Source organism: Procambarus clarkii, chromosome 39 (genome assembly GCF_040958095.1).
Source record: "Procambarus clarkii isolate CNS0578487 chromosome 39, FALCON_Pclarkii_2.0, whole genome shotgun sequence".
Lineage (NCBI taxonomy): Eukaryota > Metazoa > Arthropoda > Malacostraca > Decapoda > Cambaridae > Procambarus > Procambarus clarkii.
The window spans coordinates 11,106,847-11,127,132 of NC_091188.1; positions in this window are offsets into that span (position 1 = coordinate 11,106,847).

Genomic DNA, 20,286 nt, shown 5'->3' on the forward strand with positions numbered 1-20,286 from the left:
ATTTTATTTTAGACAGGGAGTTGAAAAGCAATGAATAGAGAGTTACCAATAGTTGAAGTGAATCAAAACCTTTTTTTTATTGAAATGGTAGATAATCGGGAAGAATTGAATGAAGTGCAGAAATTATGATTCGGGACCCATCATCAGAGGGTATGTACCTTAGTGACAATCACCATACACAAAATAAATTTGAACGTGTCTTATCTACCACACTGAGATTCAGGATGTTTTGAAAGGTAATGAATCCTGTGTTCGCAGCTGATTGGTTTTCGATGCCCACACTAGTATAAATGATCAAGGATTCAGTAAGATGGGCCAATCCCAAGTCTGAATAGGGAGCCAGAGATCACGAGACCCAGATCAGATTACTTTCCAAACTGGCATACATTATCTCCCTCAGCCACTCAAGTTATTCTTCAGGAAACACCCATTCCCCCTAAATACTTATACGAATCTTAAATATTTTTCTAACCACACATTTTATAATCTCCTTCTTCAGGGCATTTTTAAAATGGTTCTAAAATGCTCTGAAGAAGGTGAATTGAGCCGAAAACGCGTTTAGCATTCATTATTTTTCTAGATGTGGGTTTTCCGCATATATAACATGAATTATTACTTATTTATGTTAGTTAAGGTTAGGTTATATTTCTACGTTAGTTTTAACGCAAAATAAAATATAATAAAATCACGTATAATATAATGGATAGCTTTATCATTTCATAAGCAATTTAGTTTGAGAGATATGTAACATCAGGAAAACTTGGCTTATTAGGCAAACTAGGCCTTTCATAGAAGGCCAAGTAGTGCGAATATATATATATATATATATATATATATATATATATATATATATATATATATATATATATATATATATATATAATGTATGTATGTCGTACCTAGTAGCCAAAACGCACTTCTCAGCCTACTATGCAAGGACCGATTTGCCTAATAAGCCAAGTTTTCCTGAATTAATATAATTTCTCTTTTTTTCTTATGAAATGATAAAGCTACCCATTTCATTATGTATGAGGTAAATTTTTTTATTGGAGTTAAAATTAACGTAGATATATGACCGAACCTAACCAACCCTACCTAACCTAACCTATCTTTATAGGTTAGGTTAGGTAGCCGAAAAAGTTAGGTTAGGTTAGGTTATGTAGGTTAGGTAGTCGAAAAAACATTAATTCATGAAAACTTGTCTTATTAGGCAAATCGGGCCTTGCATAGTAGGCTGAGAAGTGCGTTTTGGCTACTAGGTACGACATACATACATTATATATATATATATATATATATGACAATGTCAGACCACGAAGGAAAAATGAAACAGGAAATTTCCTTAAGTACTTTCGTATATTAAATACATCTTCAGAAGGTCATTTTACAGATCGAGTGATGGGTATAAATAGGCAGGAGAGAGTGGTGAAGTAAGGTGAGGTACAATACTTGGACAACGCAGAAGGCCCATTGGCCCATCAGATGCACCCAATTGGCCCATCCGATGTAGCCCAATGGCCCATCTGATATAGCAGACATACAAGCATAATACATAGGTAATTATGGGCCAATTGGGTGCATCTGATGGGCCAATGGGCCTTCTGCGTTGTCCAAGTATTGTACCTCACCTTACTTCACCACTCTCTCCTGCCTATTTATACCCATCACTCGATCTGTAAAATGACCTTCTGAAGATGTATTTAATATACGAAAGTACTTAAGGAAATTTCCTGTTTCATTTTTCCTTCGTGGTCTGACATTGTCACATTCTTAATCACGTGTTTATTTTCGTGATATACACACACATATATATATATATATATATATATATATATATATATATATATATATATATATATATATATATGTATGTATATATATATATATATATATATATATATATACATATATATATATATATGTATGTATATATATATATATATATATATATATATATATATATATGTCGTACCTAATAGCCAGAACGCACTTCTCAGCCTACTATTCAAGGCCCGATTTGCCTAATATGCCAAGTTTTCATGAATTAATGTTTTTTCGTCTACCTAACCTACCTAACCTAACCTAACCTAGCTTTTTTGGCTACCTAACCTAACCTTACCTATAAATATAGGTTAGGTTAGGTTAGGTAGGGTTGGTTAGGTTCGGTCATATATCTACGTTAATTTTAACTCTAATAAAAAAAAATTGACCTCATACATAGAGAAAAGGGTTGCTTTATCATTTCATAAGAAAAAAATTATAGTAAATATATTAATTCAGGAAAACTAGGCTTATTAGGCAAATCGGGCCTTGAATAGTAGGCTGAGAAGTGAGTTCTGGCTACTAGGTACGACATATATATATATATATATATATATATATGTCGTACCTAGTAGCCAGAACGCACTTCTCAGCCTACTATGCAAGGCCCGATTTGCCTAATAAGCCTAGTTTTCCTGAATTAATATATTTTCTCTAATTTTTTTCTTATGAAATGATAAAGCTACCCATTTCATTATGTATGAGGTCAATTTTTTTTTATTGGAGTTAAAATTAACGTAGATATATGACCGAACCTAACCAACCCTACCTAACCTAACCTAACCTATCTTTATAGGTTAGGTTAGGTTAGGTAGCCGAAAAAGTAAGGTTAGGTTAGGTTAGGTAGGTTAGGTAGTCGAAAAACAATTAATTCATGAAAACTTGGCTTATTAGGCAAATCGGGCCTTGCATAGTAGGCTGAGAAGTGAGTTCTGGCTACTAGGTACGACATATATATATATATATATATATATATATATACATACATATATATATATAAATATATATATATATATATATATATATATATATATATATATATATATATTTATATATATATATATATATAACTGAAAACTTTTTATATATATATATATATATATATATATATATATATATATATATATACATATCGTACCTAGTAGCCAGAACGCACTTCTCAGCCTACTATGCAAGGCCCGATTTGCTTAATAAGCCAAGTTTTCATGAATTAATGTTTTTTCGACTACCTAACCTAACCTAACCTACCTTTTTGGGCTACCTAACCTATATCTACGTTAATTTTAACTCCAATAAAAAAAAATTGACCTCATTCATAATGAAATGGGTAGCTTTATCATTTCAAAAGAAAAAAATAGAGAAAATATATTAATTCAGGAAAATTTGGCTTATTAGGCAAATCGGGCCTTGAATAGTAGGCCGAGAAGTGCGTTCTGGCTACTAGGTACGACATATATATATATATATATATATATATATATATATATATATATATATATATATATATATATATATATATATATATATATAAACCCATCCTCCATATTAAGTTGTAAACAGTTCGTTATAATACTGATTAGAGATAGAACATTAATGAACTGCACCGTTAGCATATTAATACACTTGTTACCGCCCTTACAATTCCCTCTCCAATTAATCTCCCGAAATGGCAGACTACTTGTCACATGCCTCTGTATGACTAACCATCCTGTGTGATGAGGATTTTTAGCATCACGAAGTTAGCTTTACGACACACTGTACTCCCCTTCATATAGTCTAGGGCAGCTGCACAAATGCAAATGTACCTAAATGTGTTAATAAAAAAAAACGATGAATTTATTTTCTCTAATGTAACTGGAATTACGTTTTCTTTTATTTTTTTTAATTTTGCGTACACTCAAGTTAGGCCAATTTTTATTATATCAATCTATGTTCTACACAATTTTGGACGAGATAATCCTATCTTCTTGAAAACGCACGTTTTAGGAAATTCGGAGTGGCAGAAGAGCAGTCACTGACACTCAAAGGAAAGAAAGAACGAGATAACTATTTATGATATTAACGAATTAGGACATATTCTCCAATATTACATCTGTGATTACTCTGTAAACACACTGAACTCTGTAATTACTTGAAACACTCACGAATACTGGAGCAGTGTTGAGTGCGTATATCAAGTCTAACTCTATCAATATTAGAGCTACCTGCGAATCTGAACTTTTGAAATTAAAAAACTGGACACCACGAACGTCAGACCCTTAGATATTATGCAGCTCTAGCACCCAGCCGATTCCCTCTTCCCCCTCCCCATCCACCAACAAAATACCAAGCAAGTACGAGGGTTTTATGGAGTAACATGCAAGGGAAGACTAATGAAACTGGAAGTTCACGTCACTACAGTAGGGCAACAGCCGGGGGGACATGATCACAACTTGAAAAAAATACTCGATATAATCGACCAGGTAAAATAAAAGTGTACTTAGTGCCCCCAGGAAGAATAAAGGGAGGGACCTCGGTGCCCCCAGGACCAATAAAGGGAGGACCTCGGTGTCCCCAGGACCAATAAAGGGGGGGACATCGGTGCCCCCAGGACCAATAAAGGGAGGACCTCGGTGTCCCCAGGACCAATAAAGGGGGGCCTCGGTGCCCCCAGACCAATAAAGGGGGGCCTCGGTGCCCCCAGGATCAATAAAGGGGGGCCTCGGTGCCCCCAGGACCAATAAAGAGGGACCTCGGTGCCCCCAGGACCAATAAAGGGGGGCCTCGGTGTCCCCAGGACCAATAAAGGGGGGCCTCGGTGCCCCCAGGACCAATAAAGGGGGGCCTCGGTGCCCCCAGGACCAATAAAGGGGGACCTCGGTGCGCCCAAGACCAATAAAAGGGGACCTCGGTGCCCCCAGGACCAATAAAAGGATATGATATTTACCCATAATTATATTATGGTAAAAGCGTGTCCTGTAATATTTTGTTGAAAACAAAAAAGCATCAGAAACAAAAGGAAACAGAAACATACCTTAAGCTGGTGGAGTTGTGTCCCGCGATGAGCTAATAAAAGCCTTACCTGTAATGATAAAAAATTCATTAGTAATGCCTTTTGAAATGCCTACACACATTATAATCATATACCACACACATATATAACACATGAATGGTCACATCCATCTGTATGTTGGTATGCAGGAAGCGGAGACGTAGGTGACACTTGAGGATTCAGATGATACTTACCTTCTCCTGAAGGAGGGTTGCGCTGGGCGTAGTGAGGTCAGACAAGGGGGGTCAGCGCCCTCCGTAGTGGGGTCAGACAAGGGGGTTCAGCGCCCTCCGTAGTGGGGTCAGACAAGGGGGTTCAGCGCCCTCCGTAGTGGGGTCAGACAAGTGGGGTCAGCGTCAACACTACTCATGACGTGCTCACTAATACAAACAAAAGCGGTGTTTCCAACATTCACGAATCACTCACAATGGATTAAATATCCAGTAAGAGACATGAAACACTGCAAAAACTGGAAGTACCAAACAAGTACGTAATTTTGCCACAGCAATAAAAGCCAATTTCAAGTTTTTATTTCCAGTAAATCACTAAACTTTCTAAGAATTAACATTTAGTCACATTAACAGTTAGTAGCGGCGTGTCCTGCCTTGGTGTCTTACGTATTCTTCACAATGCATTTTCAGGATTTTCCTAGACACGAAATATTAAAAATACTGACAACCGTAAACCGCAACACTGGAACTTGCTAGTCCACACACTCTAGTGTTAGCCAACACGCAGTTGTTTAAACACCACAACATCCAGTCTTCATAACTCAGTGTGACTGAACACTTGAGAAGATTTTCAGATACACTTTAGAGGTGTTGTCACAGTCAGTGTCACAGTCAAAGTGTCACAGTCAGAGTGTCACAGTCTCACAACACAACTATCACTCGCCATCATTACCGTCATATTGGTGTGACCCGCCTTGCCTGACTACAGGTTCCAGACGGTCTTATTTTCGAGTTTCCAGAGAATATAAAATAATAAACCCATTTAAAGCCAAGTGATGTTTCATCACAGTCCAGCATCAAAACATCGACCAAACGCTTAGCTTACTTCCTGTGTTCGAATCACATTGAAGTAGGTATTTCGCCCTTTTAATTTAAATGCGAATATATCAGCTGGTGGTTGTAAACACTGGCGGGGCTCACGTTGACCAGCCGCCGATTCCCAGCTGGTGGCGTTACGAGAATTTCTAGAGCGGGCTTCTTACCCCTCCTATCTGGGTGGGGTAAGAGGCACTCTGTACTTGTGTACTTATTTGTACTTGTGGTACAAATGTACCAAAACGGTACAATTTGGAGTTACTATATTATAAGGCGCAGTTTAAACAATCTTGTAAAGCAACATGTAAGGATGACAGCCCGCTAATTTCTGGAAGTTGACATTTCAGTCTTTATACCATAATAACATAAGACTTAGTATTGTAATTTTACCACCCCTCCTAGCTCGCAAGTCTGCCTCTGATATTGCAAACCGACATGTTATCTTGAGTGAGTTTTCGATTATAAATATTGGTGATTGGTTTCTTTGTTATACCAGAGTTATGGATTGGGATAGAGTTATGGAGTTATTAGGATTGGGTTACTTACCCAACAGGTTACTTTCCCAACATGTTGACCTACATATCCACCTCCTTTAGGAACTTAAGTGAACATTTACCACAGGCGTCCAGGGTCGCAGAGTCTATCGGCACGAACCTGTAATAACGTTCTAGGTCCCTGTACGTGTTAGTTTTCTGGGTCTCCCTGAAGATGGCCGCCCCCGCCTCCCTCAGCTGTACTGTGAGGTAGATAGGTATCAGCCAATGTAGACGCACACGTGTAGTCCCACACGACCTGTCTACCTTCCCTCCATGGCTGCAGGGTGACTCCATCTGGGCGTTTGTGACTGTTGTCAGCAGCAGTTTAATATATACAGGTTTACAAAATATTTATAGGTCGCGCAATAGCAAAGCCTGTATAATGATTATATAATGTTCACAATTTAAGCCGCAGATTAACTTAATTATTCAGTTAGATCTTTAGAATAAATTTGGCACATTTAATTTTTATTTTAATGTAATGATTTGTCATATCTGAGGCAAAATATACTTCATTGCAAAACATAAGGGGCAATAAGTTTGTTTCACGTTATGGTGAACTAAGGTCTTAGCCATCAGCTGACTCCACCTTAATGTCTTCTGACTGAAGATTTTTCCACTTTCCGACGACTGCGACCTACATAAGGATGACGTACTTGCTAGATGCTGCCAGTAGACAACAGCACCCGTGGGGCGGTGTAGGGAACCATCAGTGTTTGTGGTTTGAGAGATAGAATGCTCTGTTGACAGAGCATCAGTATGGCTTAAGGCGTTGAGCTTTGCCTCAAAACGAAGCTTGGGCTGATCTCTAAGTTGCTTCTTGGGTGGAAAGGGAGGGATTAAAATTGGAAAGGGGGTAATCTCCCACGGTGCAGCAACGTGCCGTTGTTGTCTGTCTTGGTACAAATTATAGATTTGATGATACATTCTGAGTTCAGTTCCAGTTCTAGTTGTCCATTTTGAACAATGTTGGCCTTCATTAAGGAAATTCTGGAGGGTTTCTGAGCAAGGGTTAGGATGAGCTAGCCTAAGCCAAGGATGTCGGTTTGCAATATCAGAGGCAGACTTGCGAGCTAGGAGGGGTGGTAAAATTACAATACTAAGTCTTATGTTATTATGGTATAAAGACTGAAATGTCAACTTCGAGAAATTAGCGGGCTATCATCCTTACATGTTGCTCTACAAGATTGTTTAAACTGAGCCTTTTAATATAGTAGCTCCAAATTGTACCGTTTTGGTACATTTGTACCACAAGTACAAATAAGTACACAAGTACAGAGTGCTTCTTACCCCACCCAGACAGGAGGGGTAAGAAGCCCGCTCTAGAAATTCTCGTACGCCACCAGGTGGGAGTCGGCGGCTAGTCAACGTGAGCCCAGCCAGTGTTTACAACCACCAGCTGATATATTCGCATTTAAATTAAATGGGCGAAATACCTACTGCAACGTGATTCGAACACATGAAGTAAGATAAGCGTTTGGTCGATGTTTTGATGCTGGACTGTGATGAAACACCACCTGACTTTAAATGGGTTTATTATTTTATATTCTCTGGAAACAGGAAAATAAGGCCGTCTGGAACCTGTAGTCAGGCAAGGCGGGTCACACCAATATGACGGTAATGATGGCGAGTGATAGTTGTGTTGTGAGACTGTGACACTCTGACTGTGACACTTTGACTGTGACACTGACTGTGACAACACCTCTAAAGTGTATCTGAAAATCTTCTCAAGTGTTCAGTCACACTGAGTTATGAAGACTGGATGTTGTGGTGTTTAAACAACTGCGTGTTGGCTAACACTAGAGTGTGTGGACGAGCAAGTTCCAGTGTTGCGGTTTACGGTTGTCAGTATTTTTAATATTTCGTGTCTAGGAAAATCCTGAAAATGCATTGTGAAGAATACGTAAGACACCAAGGCAGGACACGCCGCTACTAACTGTTAATGTGACTAAATGTTAATTCTTAGAAAGTTTAGTGATTTACTGGAAATAAAAAGTTGAAATTGGCTTTTATTGCTGTGGCAAAATTACGTACTTGTTTGGTACTTCCAGTTCTTGCAGTGTTTCATGTCTCGTACTGCATATTTAATCCATTGTGAGTAATTCGTGAATGTTGGAAACACCGCTTTTGTTTGTATTAGTGAGCACGTCATGAGTAGTGTTGACGCTGACCCCCCTTGTTTGACCCCACTACGGAGGGCGCTGAACCCCCTTGTCTGACCCCACTACGGAGGGCGCTGACCCCCTTGTCTGACCCCACTACGGAGGGCGCTGAACCCCCTTGTCTGACCCCACTACGGAGGGCGCTGAACCCCTTGTCTGACCCCACTACGGAGGGCGCTGAACCCCTTGTCTGACCCCACTACGGAGGGCGCTGAACCCCTTGTCTGACCCCACTACGGAGGGCGCTGACCCCCTTGTCTGACCCCACTACGGAGGGCGCTGAACCCCCTTGTCTGACCCCACTATGGAGGGCGCTGACCCCCTTGTCTGACCCCACTACGGAGGGCGCTGAACCCCTTGTCTGACCCCACTACGGAGGGCGCTGACCCCCTTGTCTGACCCCACTACGCCCAGCGCAACCCTCCTTCAGGAGAAGGTAAGTATCATCTGAATCCTCAAGTGTCACCTACGTCTCCGCTTCCTGCATACCAACATACAGATGGATGTGACCATTCATGTGTTATATATGTGGTATATGATTATAATGTGTGTAGGCATTTCAATTGGCATTACTAATGAATTTTTTATCATTACAGGTAAGGCTTTTATTAGCTCATCGCGGGACACAACTCCACCAGCTTAAGGTATGTTTCTGTTTTCTTTTGTTTCTGATGTTTTTTTGTTTTCAAAAAAAATATTACAGGACACGCTTTTACCATAATATAATTATGGGTAAATATCATAACCCTTTATTGGTCTTGGGGGCACCGAGGACCCTTTTATTGGTCATTGGGGGCACCGAGGACCTCTTTATTGGTCTTGGGGACACCGAGGTCCCTCTTTATTGGTCTTGGGGGCACCGAGGCCCCTTTTATTGGTCCTTGGGACACCGAGGACCTCTTTATTGGTCTTGGGGACACCGAGGTCCCTCTTTATTGGTCCTGGGGGGGACCGAGGCCCCTCCTTATTGGTCCTGGGGGCACCGAGGTCCCCTTTTATTGGTCCTGGGAACACCGGGGTCCCCCTTTTATTGGTCCTGGGGACACCGAGGCCCTTGCTTATTGGTCCTGGGGACACCGAGGCCCTTCCTTATTGGTTCTGGGGGCACCGGGGCCCCCTTTTATTGGTCCTGGGGGGACCGAGGCCCCCTGTATTGGTCCTGGGGACACCGAGGCCCCCCTTTATTGGTCCTGGGGGCACCGGGGCCCCCTTTTATTGGTCCTGGGGGGACCGAGGCCCCCTTTATTGGTCCTGGGGACACCGAGGCCCCTTTATTGGTCCTGGGGGCACCGGGGCCCCCTTTTATTGGTCCTGGGGGCACCGGGGCCCCCCCTTTATTGGTCCTGGGGACACCGAGGTCCCTCTTTTATTGGTCCTGGGGACACAGAGGTTCATTGGTTCTGGGGGCGACAAGTACACTTTTATTTTGCCTGGTTGATTCCATCGAGTATTTTTCAAGTTGTGATCATGTCCCTCCAGCTGTTGCCCTACTGAAGTGATGTGAACTTAAGTTTCATTAGTCTTCCCTTGCATGTTACGTCATAAAACGCCCGTTTTTGTTTTGTATTTTGGTGGTGGAAAGGTTGGGGGGGGGGGGGGAGGAACCGGCTGGGTGCTAGAGCTGCATGATATAAAGGGTCTGACGTTCGTGGTGTCCAGTTTTTTAATTTCAAACGTTCAGACTCGCAGGTAGCTTTAATATTGATAGACTCGATAGTTAGACGCACTCAACACTCCTCCAATATTCGTGAGTGTCTCAAGTAACTGCAGAGTTCAAAGTGTCTCATTCCATTTGTTCGGAAATCATTAATTACTGAGCAATCACAGATGTAATGTTGGAGAATATGTCCTAATTCGTTTATATCATGAATCGTTATCTCGTGCTTTCTTTCCTTTGAGTGTCACCTGAGTGCTTTTGTGCTATACCTAATTTCTTTCTATACCTTAATTTCTTAAAAAATTTCTAATACCTTAAATTTCTCTTTACAAGAAAAATTGGATTATCTTGGCCAAAATTGTGTAGAACATTGTCAGTCAGAAACTGGCCTGACTCGAGTGTACGCAAAATTAAGAGAAAAGAAAACGTAATACCAGCTACATTAGAGAAAATAAATTCAACGTTTTTTTTAATAACACATTTAGGTGCATCTGCATTTGTGCAGCTGCCTTACACTATATGAAGGGGAGTACAGTGTGTCAAAAAGCCAGCTACGTGATGATAAAAAATCCCCATCACACAGGATGGTTAGTCATACAGAAGCATGTGAGAAGTAGTCTGTCGTTTCGGGAGATTAATTGGAGGGGGAATTGTGAGGGGCGGTAACAAGTGTATTAATATGCTAACGGTGCAGTTCATTAATGTATTATCTCTAATCAGTATTTTATATTTATATGTAATACAGTCACCAGTTTCCAGTTTTCGAGGCAAGGGCGCCTAGGTAGGAAACAAAAAAGTGTATCCCAAGCATTTTAGCTTCGTCAGCCCTCCACACCTTCAAGTGTGGAGTGTCCAATACACTCGCAGCTCCGCTTGAGCTATTTACCCAGCAAATCTCCATGTTGGTTTTGCTATCAGAGAAATGAAGCGGAGGGCGTTTGCTCCCAATAGGAGTCTGCGGAAAAATAGGACAGAGAGCAAACACGAGCTAGAATATTTAAGTAAAGAGGGAGGAAGATATCAGCAAATTAAAAACAAAAAAGGTTGTGGAAGGAAAGAATTGTGTTAACGTGCTTAGATATGCGAGTGCTTAAGACGCTATAAGGAGCACGAACGTAGGTGTTCCAGCATCAAAGTGTTCCAATTTCGAAAGTAGTTATCGAGAGGGTAGTGTTCCATGGTCGACTTTGTCAACTTCTTAGTATGTGTGATTAAGTTCTTCATTATCATGTTTGATTAACATCTTAGTATGTGTGATTAACTTCTTTCTATGTGTCGGAAAACCCAACACCATTTACTAACCACACACAGAGATCACACTAACGTGATGCATCAAATGAACAAATCCACAAGGGCCGTGACGAGGATTCGAACCTGCGTCCGGGAGCATCCCAGACACTGCCTTAATCGACTGAGCTACGACAGGGTAAAGGGTTGAAACCGAAGTTCTACTGAACTTACTGGATCCCGTAGCCTCTCCGAGGCACAAACCAGGCTTTTACACACCCCCCCCCCCCTGCACCCGAGCTATGTCAATAGGCCGTTCTCCCTCTTCGCCCTTACATCATCACACACAGAGATCACACTAACGTGATGCATCAAATGAACGGTTTGTGCCTCGGAGAGGCTACGGGATCCGGTAAGTTCAGTAGAACTTCGGTTTCAACCCTTTACCCTGTCGTAGCTCAGTCTGGGATGCTCCTGGACGCAGGTTCGAATCCTCGTCACGGCCCTTGTGGATTTGACCATTTACTAATATTCAATACAATAGGCAGATAATATTTCTGCTGGGTTGTATAAGCAAGTTAACCCACAGAAAATGTAGCCTATAGTGGAATTTTCCGTCAGTAGAAAACGGGATATCATTGCCACGTCGCTATTAAATTTACAAGCAATTCTGATGGTAATTATTATTAATACAGCAGTCTCGGAACTGTTGACATAAAAATATCTCACTTGAATCAACTTAATTATTAGTACCAAAATAGAGTCAATGTGACCTTTCTACCACTTATTGACATTTGGACAAGAGAGAGCCAGTGGGAGGGAGGCCCCTAGGAGTCAGCCATTATTGTAAGACCAGAGTCACAGGAGCAGATCAACAGCTCCAATAATACTCTCCCTTGGACGAAGTGTTATGGAGACTAAATTAGTACTTCCATCATCAACATGCAGTTCACATTTAAACAAGGGAAGTGTCTATCCAAAATCTTATCTAGTAATTCCTGGCCAGTAATGTTAGGTAGGATTATTTTCCGGTTAACACGAGAGGTAGCGACCAACACAGAATGAGTAATATCTCATCTCTTTATTTAAACTGACAATATTTCCTCTGTTATAGCTGTTATATGTATACGATTACTGCTATTATTGCAAGTGCCCTTTGACAGGAACAATTGAAGAGGAAGCAGAATGGTTACTGGGTACACCAGTACTTGGTGTTGATGCTAGCCTCAACTACGAGGATTATTTGGTGTCGTCATCCTTGTTTATACCTGGTGGACCAGGTCTACCTACAATAAGATAAGGCCCCCCCCCATTTTATTTACTAATATGTAGTCTAATACTGTAATGAATGTTAGTCAATCAATTTTGATTGACTTCATATATAAATTTAATATACCCCCCTAATGTGTAAAGGAGTCGATTCGTGAGAATTTGCAGAAATACAGTCCACTAAACATCATATCATTTGCTATCGAAATATATAAATTAAATAGCTGAGGAGCTGTACAACTTGTGACAAGTAGTCTGTTACCTTGTATGTAACCCTTTTTGTGTAATGAAATTTTAAATAAAGTTATATATACACACACACTAAAAGAATAGGGGTGGCTATATCTTGAGATGATTTCGGGGCTTTAGTGTCCCCGCGGCCCGGTCCTCGACCAGGCCTCCACCCCCAGGAAGCAGCCCGTGACAGCTGACTAACTCCCAGGTACCTATTTACTGCTAGGTAACAGGGGCATTCAGGGGGAAGGTAATAGGGAGAAGAAAATATCAAAGTGTTCAGTGAGGATCCACAAGGTTTTCTCTGAGTACTCATTATTTTCTTCTCCGAGGCTATGGGTCCCTACACTTGCACCAGAGGTGATACCCCTTTTAGGTTTATAAAAAAAAAAAAAAAAATAAATTAAATAAATATAAATCTCACAGGTTGGTTCCCCCACAGTATATGTGATTTAGTTCATCTTCATTATCATAATCATATGGATTTATATCAGTGATGCTTGAAGGCCTTTTTCTTGTTGCTGGCTTATGTCCTGAGCCTTCCATAAACCATCTGCTCACTTCTAGTTGACTTACCAGTCTCATGTGACCAACAAGGATATATATGCACTGAGAGATATACCCCGCATCTTAGGGGGATTATACACTGAAAGTTTACTTCAGTGCTAGACTATGTCCAAAACTAAAATATGCTTCCTGGTTGATCAGTATAAGCACTTATGCTGGTCTTAATAACCCTTCAAAGGTTAATAGGTCTTAAGCCCAACACCAAACTTAAGTTAACTTTAAAATTCTTTAATTTCTCTCTTCCTCTTAAATCCAGCCAATATTGACAGTTTTCGCAATAATTCAACTTTCTTAGTTGCTTTTCTTTAGTTGTTAGATAAAGTTAGTTACATAGTTAGTTTCTTTAGTTAGTTACATAGTTTTGTAGCATTTCACCCGCACATTTCGACCCAAAGCTTATCACTCTTGTAGTAAGTTTCTCCACTTTCGATGCTCTTAGTCTGTTAGTTTCAGTTTATTGTTGGGCTTAACGCCTATCAATGCTTGGAAGGTTATTCAGGCAATAACAACAGCTTACTGACCAGCCACTCGACCAACGTAAATTCTCAGTGTATATACATTGAGAAGTGGGATACACATCTCAGTGAACCTAGCCCCCCTGTGTGTTAGTACAGCTCCACCCTTCATATATGTGTACCTCACCACTGCTTAGTGACTGAACTGATTTATTGTAGACCACTCTTGAGTTTATAGCTTCACTATTTGTTTATTAGCTTTAATTATTGAACACCATCCCCTTCCTCTAAGTCTCCCTAACTTCGTAAATATTATTCTCTACCAATAACTCCCATGGTATAAAGAACTTTATTTTCATCACTTAAAAGAGTTTTGGCGTACCACCAGCCAGCATGAATATTCATGCCTAACTCTTCTGTACTGAGGACTTGAGGGAAAAATATTTCCCGTCACTTTCTTCTCCCTCAAAATAACACGGGATCTTTTTCCCCCTCCCATCACACACACACACACACACACACACACACACACACACACACACACACACACACACACACACACACACACACACACACACAGACACACACACAGAATTTCATTTTTATAAAAAAAGACGTTTCAGAATTGTGCATCTGATTGATTATAACAAGTCAGGTGAGGCGGTAAACTATAGATATATATACAAGCTTGTGAAATTTATAATCATGACATAAAACCCTTTATCCCAAAACAGACACACAGAACTAGAAAAGCAAGACTGGCTCAACAGATATTGCGAGAGGACAAGAGATTTCAAGCGAAGAAATGAAATCAATATAGCAACCCAGAACCCCAGAAACTTTTCAACAATACAAACAAGCCTCAGACACTACACAATAGTGAGGGGGGGGAGGGAGGGGGTGGCTGCTGGCGCTCGCTGGGCGAGGTCTGTCAAGATCCAACCCTGCTTCCACAAACGTCTATAAAGCTAAACCTAACTTAAATATTTAAATAAAGCTAAAAACCTAACTTAAATACTCCTAGGTGTAGTATAGCACATACTAGTATATGTCCTATATTAGGTTTCAGATAGCGTGTATTAGGCCTAGGATGTTTAGGATACGTTACATTAGGTTAGTTTTAATAGCAACATAAATATTAAACATTTTTCGGTTTGTACAAGTTCAATTGTACTTTAATTCTACTTTTCTAATTGTCCATTGCGTCAATATATGTACGATGGTCCGCATCGTTGCTATAAGTATCGTCGAAACAGGAGGATGGGCTGACTATACCATCTGCCTCTGTGGTTGACAGTCTATTCCATTCGTCTACCACTGTTACCTACTTATACTTTTCCCATATCCATCCTGAATCGCATCTTATTCATCTTATAGATATTATTTCGGGTTATGTCTTGGCCTAATAGATTCAAATCCTTACTCACATCTTGTGTATCACAAATCACATACTGACACTTGAATGAGTGAGATGTATGATCGTTGGAAGGGGAAATAAACCGGATCAGAATTGTAGTATCGAAATGTATACATATGATCTATGTAAGTTTAAAATAAGTTCGTATTTTAAGTAACGTTTTCTTATCAGTATATGTCGTAAAGGTATATATTTTTTTTGGTGCACGATAAAATCACATTAACGTTGGAGCCGTGTGAAGGACTCGAACCCTTACACTTGATACTTCCATGCACACACGCAATGGGCTTTTCTCGCTGATACATCACGTTAATGTGATTTCATTGTACATTTCGAGAGGAGGGTTGGAGGTGGACTTTCAGGACCACAGCCAGAGTGCTATTGGGCTTCGGTGGAAGCCACAGGACCCGTAGAGAATTCAGTTGAATCCCAGGTTACATTGCTCTTTACCATATCGTGGTGCAGTGGTCTATGACCATGTGTTTTGGAGAACCCATTGTGTGTGGGTTCGAATCCTCTTCATGGCTCCTACTGATTTTCTAAATTTTTGGTATGATTTGCATTTAAAAGCATAGGTTAAGCATATTACCATGAACTTGCGTTATATTTAGTCCAAGTCTCATCATTCCAACTTCATGCTCTATATTTAGCCAATTAAGTCTTATGATTAAAATTGTAAGCGGTACGATTTTTAGGGCTGTACACCTGTTCAGTTCAACCAAAATTTTTGTGATCTGTGTAAACCAATTGCATTACAATCAATTGATCAATCAATAAAAACACTCGCAAAACCTTAGATCATTCAATATTTAAGATATATCCAAAAGCGCGAGTTTCTTTTTCCTCTGCGCAAAACAAAAATAAAAAAGAGGAAAATAATATTTTTCTGTGACTTCAAGACAGATAAAACTTCAATTTCTTTCGGTGACAAACTAGTTAGAGCTGTTTATTGTAGTATTTCTTGTTGTGTGTTGGAAATTGGGTTGGGGATTGGGATGCGGTTTGTTGGTGTCTGGAACGTGGAGGGGGATTGGGGTTATGGATTGGGGTGCGGTTTGTTGGTGTCTGGAACGTGGAGGGGGATTGGGGTTATGGATTGGGGTGCGGTTTGAAGGAGATGGAAATGCAGTTTGTTGGAGATTTAGGTGTAGTGTGTTGGAGACTGGTATTTGGAGTATTTGGTATTGATACATGGGGAACGATAAGCGTTTAACTTGGTGATTGGTATATGGTATGTTGGTGAGGTGAGGTTGGTTGAAGTATTGTTGTTGGTGGTGTATTGGATGTAGTGTACTTCGTTATTGGTACTTAACTGTTAGTGTCTACGGGACAGTCAGGTCTAGCTCTATATGCCCCGCCCACTATCCTTGTACCTGTTGCGGTTTAGTTTAACTATTCGGATTTTCAATTGTTCTGTTGAATTGTGCCTTAGAGATAGTTGTGGATGGAGGAGGTTTCCACAACTTCTTCTTTTTAGAGCATTCCACTTGTTAACTACCCGTACAGAGTACGAGTATTTCCTTACGTCCCTTCGGCTCATTTTCATTTCCAGTTCCCATTTGTGTCCTCCTGTCCTGCTTTCTTTCGATATGAAGAAGCTATCCTTGTCCACTTTATCTATTCTTCTCAGTATCTTGTATGTTGTGATCATATCCCTCTGTTTCTTCTATCGATTCTTTAGGTTTGTGAGATTTAGTACTATTAGCCAATCTTCGTAGCTTAAGCCTCTTAGCTCTGGCACAAATCTTGTTGTAAATCTTTGTACTTTTTAAAATTTTGGCTTTGTGCTTCACAAGGTGCGGATTCCATGCTGGTGATGCATATTCAAGTAATGGTCTAGCAAATGTTGTGTAGATTGCTTTGAAGTTGCGTTGATTGCTTGCCCACGTCCCGTATGCTGCCGATGTTATCCTGTTTATGTGGGCCTCCGGTGTGAGTGTCGGAATTACATCCACTTATAAATCCTTCTCTCTTTCTGACTCCTGTAGCTGCCTTCCCCTTATGGGTTGTGGGAACCGACCTGTGAGATTTATATTTATTTAATTTATATGAATTTATATTTACGTTAATTTATATACTTCGATAGCAATTTGTATGATGTTAAGTGGACTGTATTTCTGCAATAATCTCATAATCTCACAAATCGATCCTCTACACATTAGGGGGGTTTATATTATTGAATTTATATATATGCAGCCAATCAAACTACAGTATTAACTACACATATTGAAGAGGTTCCTTATCTTATTTGTACAGCAGGCCTTAGTCCACCAGGTATAACCAGGATGTAGACACCACATTTTCCCTCTTTGAGGTAGCTTCCATCACCCTGGTAACTGATGCACAAAGCATGCTTTCTCGTCTTGACCTGTCAAAAGGGCGCTAGCTATAAAGCCAGAATCCTATATATGACAGCTATATCAGAGAAAACACTGTACATGGAACAATGAAGACCTGGCTTAATTACCTTTAGTATGAGGCGATCTTATGCTCTAACCGGGTCACCCTATCCAATGACATTAATGGCCACTAATGATAGATAAATGGGTTTCGGTAGAACACTTAACTTGAATTTGTTGACAGCGTGTTGATGATGGTACACCTTTGGTTTCCATAACACTTCGTCCAAGTAAAATTAACAGGAGCCGTATTTGCTCCCGTGAGCCTCAAGTCTAATATAAACAATGGCTGCCCACTCCCTCACCCTGACGCTACTGGCCTACATTGTCCAGATGACAGTAAGTGATAGAAGGGTCACATTTACTCTATTTTAATTCTGATAATTAAGTTAATTTATATGAGATGTTTTTATGATGGTAAAGTCCAAAGACTAATGTATTTAAGAATAATTCCCAGCAGAATAGCTGGTGAATTTATAATAGTATGTGGTGATGATATCCCGTTTTCTATAGACGGAAATTCCACTACAGTTACATTTTCTATGGGTGATTTGTTTATACAACACAGCAATTATCTGTCTGTATGATATTATTAAATGGTGTCGGATTTTCCGACATGGGTTAATGCTTGCTAGTCTCCTGGTTTCCTCTCTCCTTTTTCCATATTCATTACTTTACATTTGCTTGGACTGAATTCCAGCAACCATTTGTTTGACCACTCGTGGAGTTTGCCAAGGTCCTCCTGTAACTTTACGCAGTCCTCATCGTCTTTCGCGTATCTCATCAGCTTTGCATCATCCGCAAACATTGACACGTCTGAGCTAACTCCCTAGGGTAGGTCGTTCACATAAATTAGGAAAATAAGTGGTCCCTGGACAGAGCCTTGTGGAACCCCACTTGCTACATTCTTCTAGGTGTGTGTGTGTGTGTGTGTGTGTGTGTGTGTGTGTGTGTGTGTGCGTGTGTTAACTAAGAAATAAACAAAAATAATGATTATGATGATGAAAGTGATTCAGGGACGCTCAGGAAGGTTTCAAATATCCAGCATTAATAGAGTTGTGAACTTCGCCAGAGTTTAATTGCTTAGGTGAGTTTTACACCTTTTTGACGAAGCGTGAGAGAGAAAGAGGGAGAGAGAAAGAGGGAGAGAGAGAGAGAGAGGGAGAGAGAGAGAAAGAGTGAGTGAGATAGAGAGAGAGAGAAAGAGAGAGAAAGAGAGAGAGGGAGAGAGACAGAGAGAGAGAGAGAGAGAGAGAGAGAGAGAGAGAGTACCAGTGAAATAGGAAGGAAGTGAGTGTTTGCGAGAGTGATTGGATTAGTGATTTACCATGCAAGTTGCGTAATGATATTCAAGAATGAATGATTTGTTGAGTGAGAGACTGACCGAGTGAAAGACCTTGAGAGAATGACAGAGTGAGACACTGAGTAATAAAACTATTTTTTTTTTTTTATTTTGTTGTTGGTTACTTTGTTCCCTAGAAAATTGGCCGAGGTTTGTTTTAGTGATATTATTGAAAATCTAACACCCCCTTTGCTTGTCCGTTTTAAAGAGACACATTTGGTGTTATATAAGGTGATCAGAACTTCCATTACAAAATAGGCAAAGCAATATTGGGAACAATGATAGAGAAGGGTTTAAATCGCTCCACGCCTGGATGATGTTGTTGTTCTTATTGATTCAACTACTGGGAACAAAAAGTTCCAAGTATCACGGGCTATGGTGAGCCCCGTACTGGACTTACCACCCGCCTGGATGTTGTTGTTGGTTTAGATTTAGCTACTCAGAACGAAATGTCCATGTAGCACGGGCTAAAGTGAGCCCGTAAGCCCGCCTGGGGAGTCCAGGGCACTAAATAGCTCCACCATCTTCACCTCTCATACACAAGATTACCTGTTGGCGGTGCTGCCAATGTTTCGCTCTTCCATTCTATTTTCTCTCTCTTCACGGATCCCTCTTCTCTCCCTGCATCCTTACTTCACTCTCTCCTGTCCTCACTCCTTTCCTCTGTCCCGCCTTCCTTCCCTTGCTACTTCTTTACCTCCTTCTCTTCCACACCTTTCCACCTTCTCTCCCCAACTTCCATCTCCCTCTCGTGTGCACTTCAAAGCGAATATTCTCGTCCCCGCTATTTTTCACGCGCCGATATAAAAATCTGGGTTGGAAATGCTTTGCTTTGATGTGAGGTATATTGGTTGATAAACAGAATATGGCTATACACTCGACTCCTTAAACTTGAGTAAAGTGCTACACAAAGATACCCACCAGATTATATTGTAGTTTATTTTTATCATGACCCCCCCCCCCCCACTAACGATTGTATAAATAATTTGATGACACAAATTGATAGCCAGATTGTTCTTATACATTCATGGAACTTTAATATGGTTGTTTTATATTTAAAAATACTACTTAAAAGGAAGTTTGCAATATGAGCCCAAGACTCATTCATATTTTTTTTTTAAAT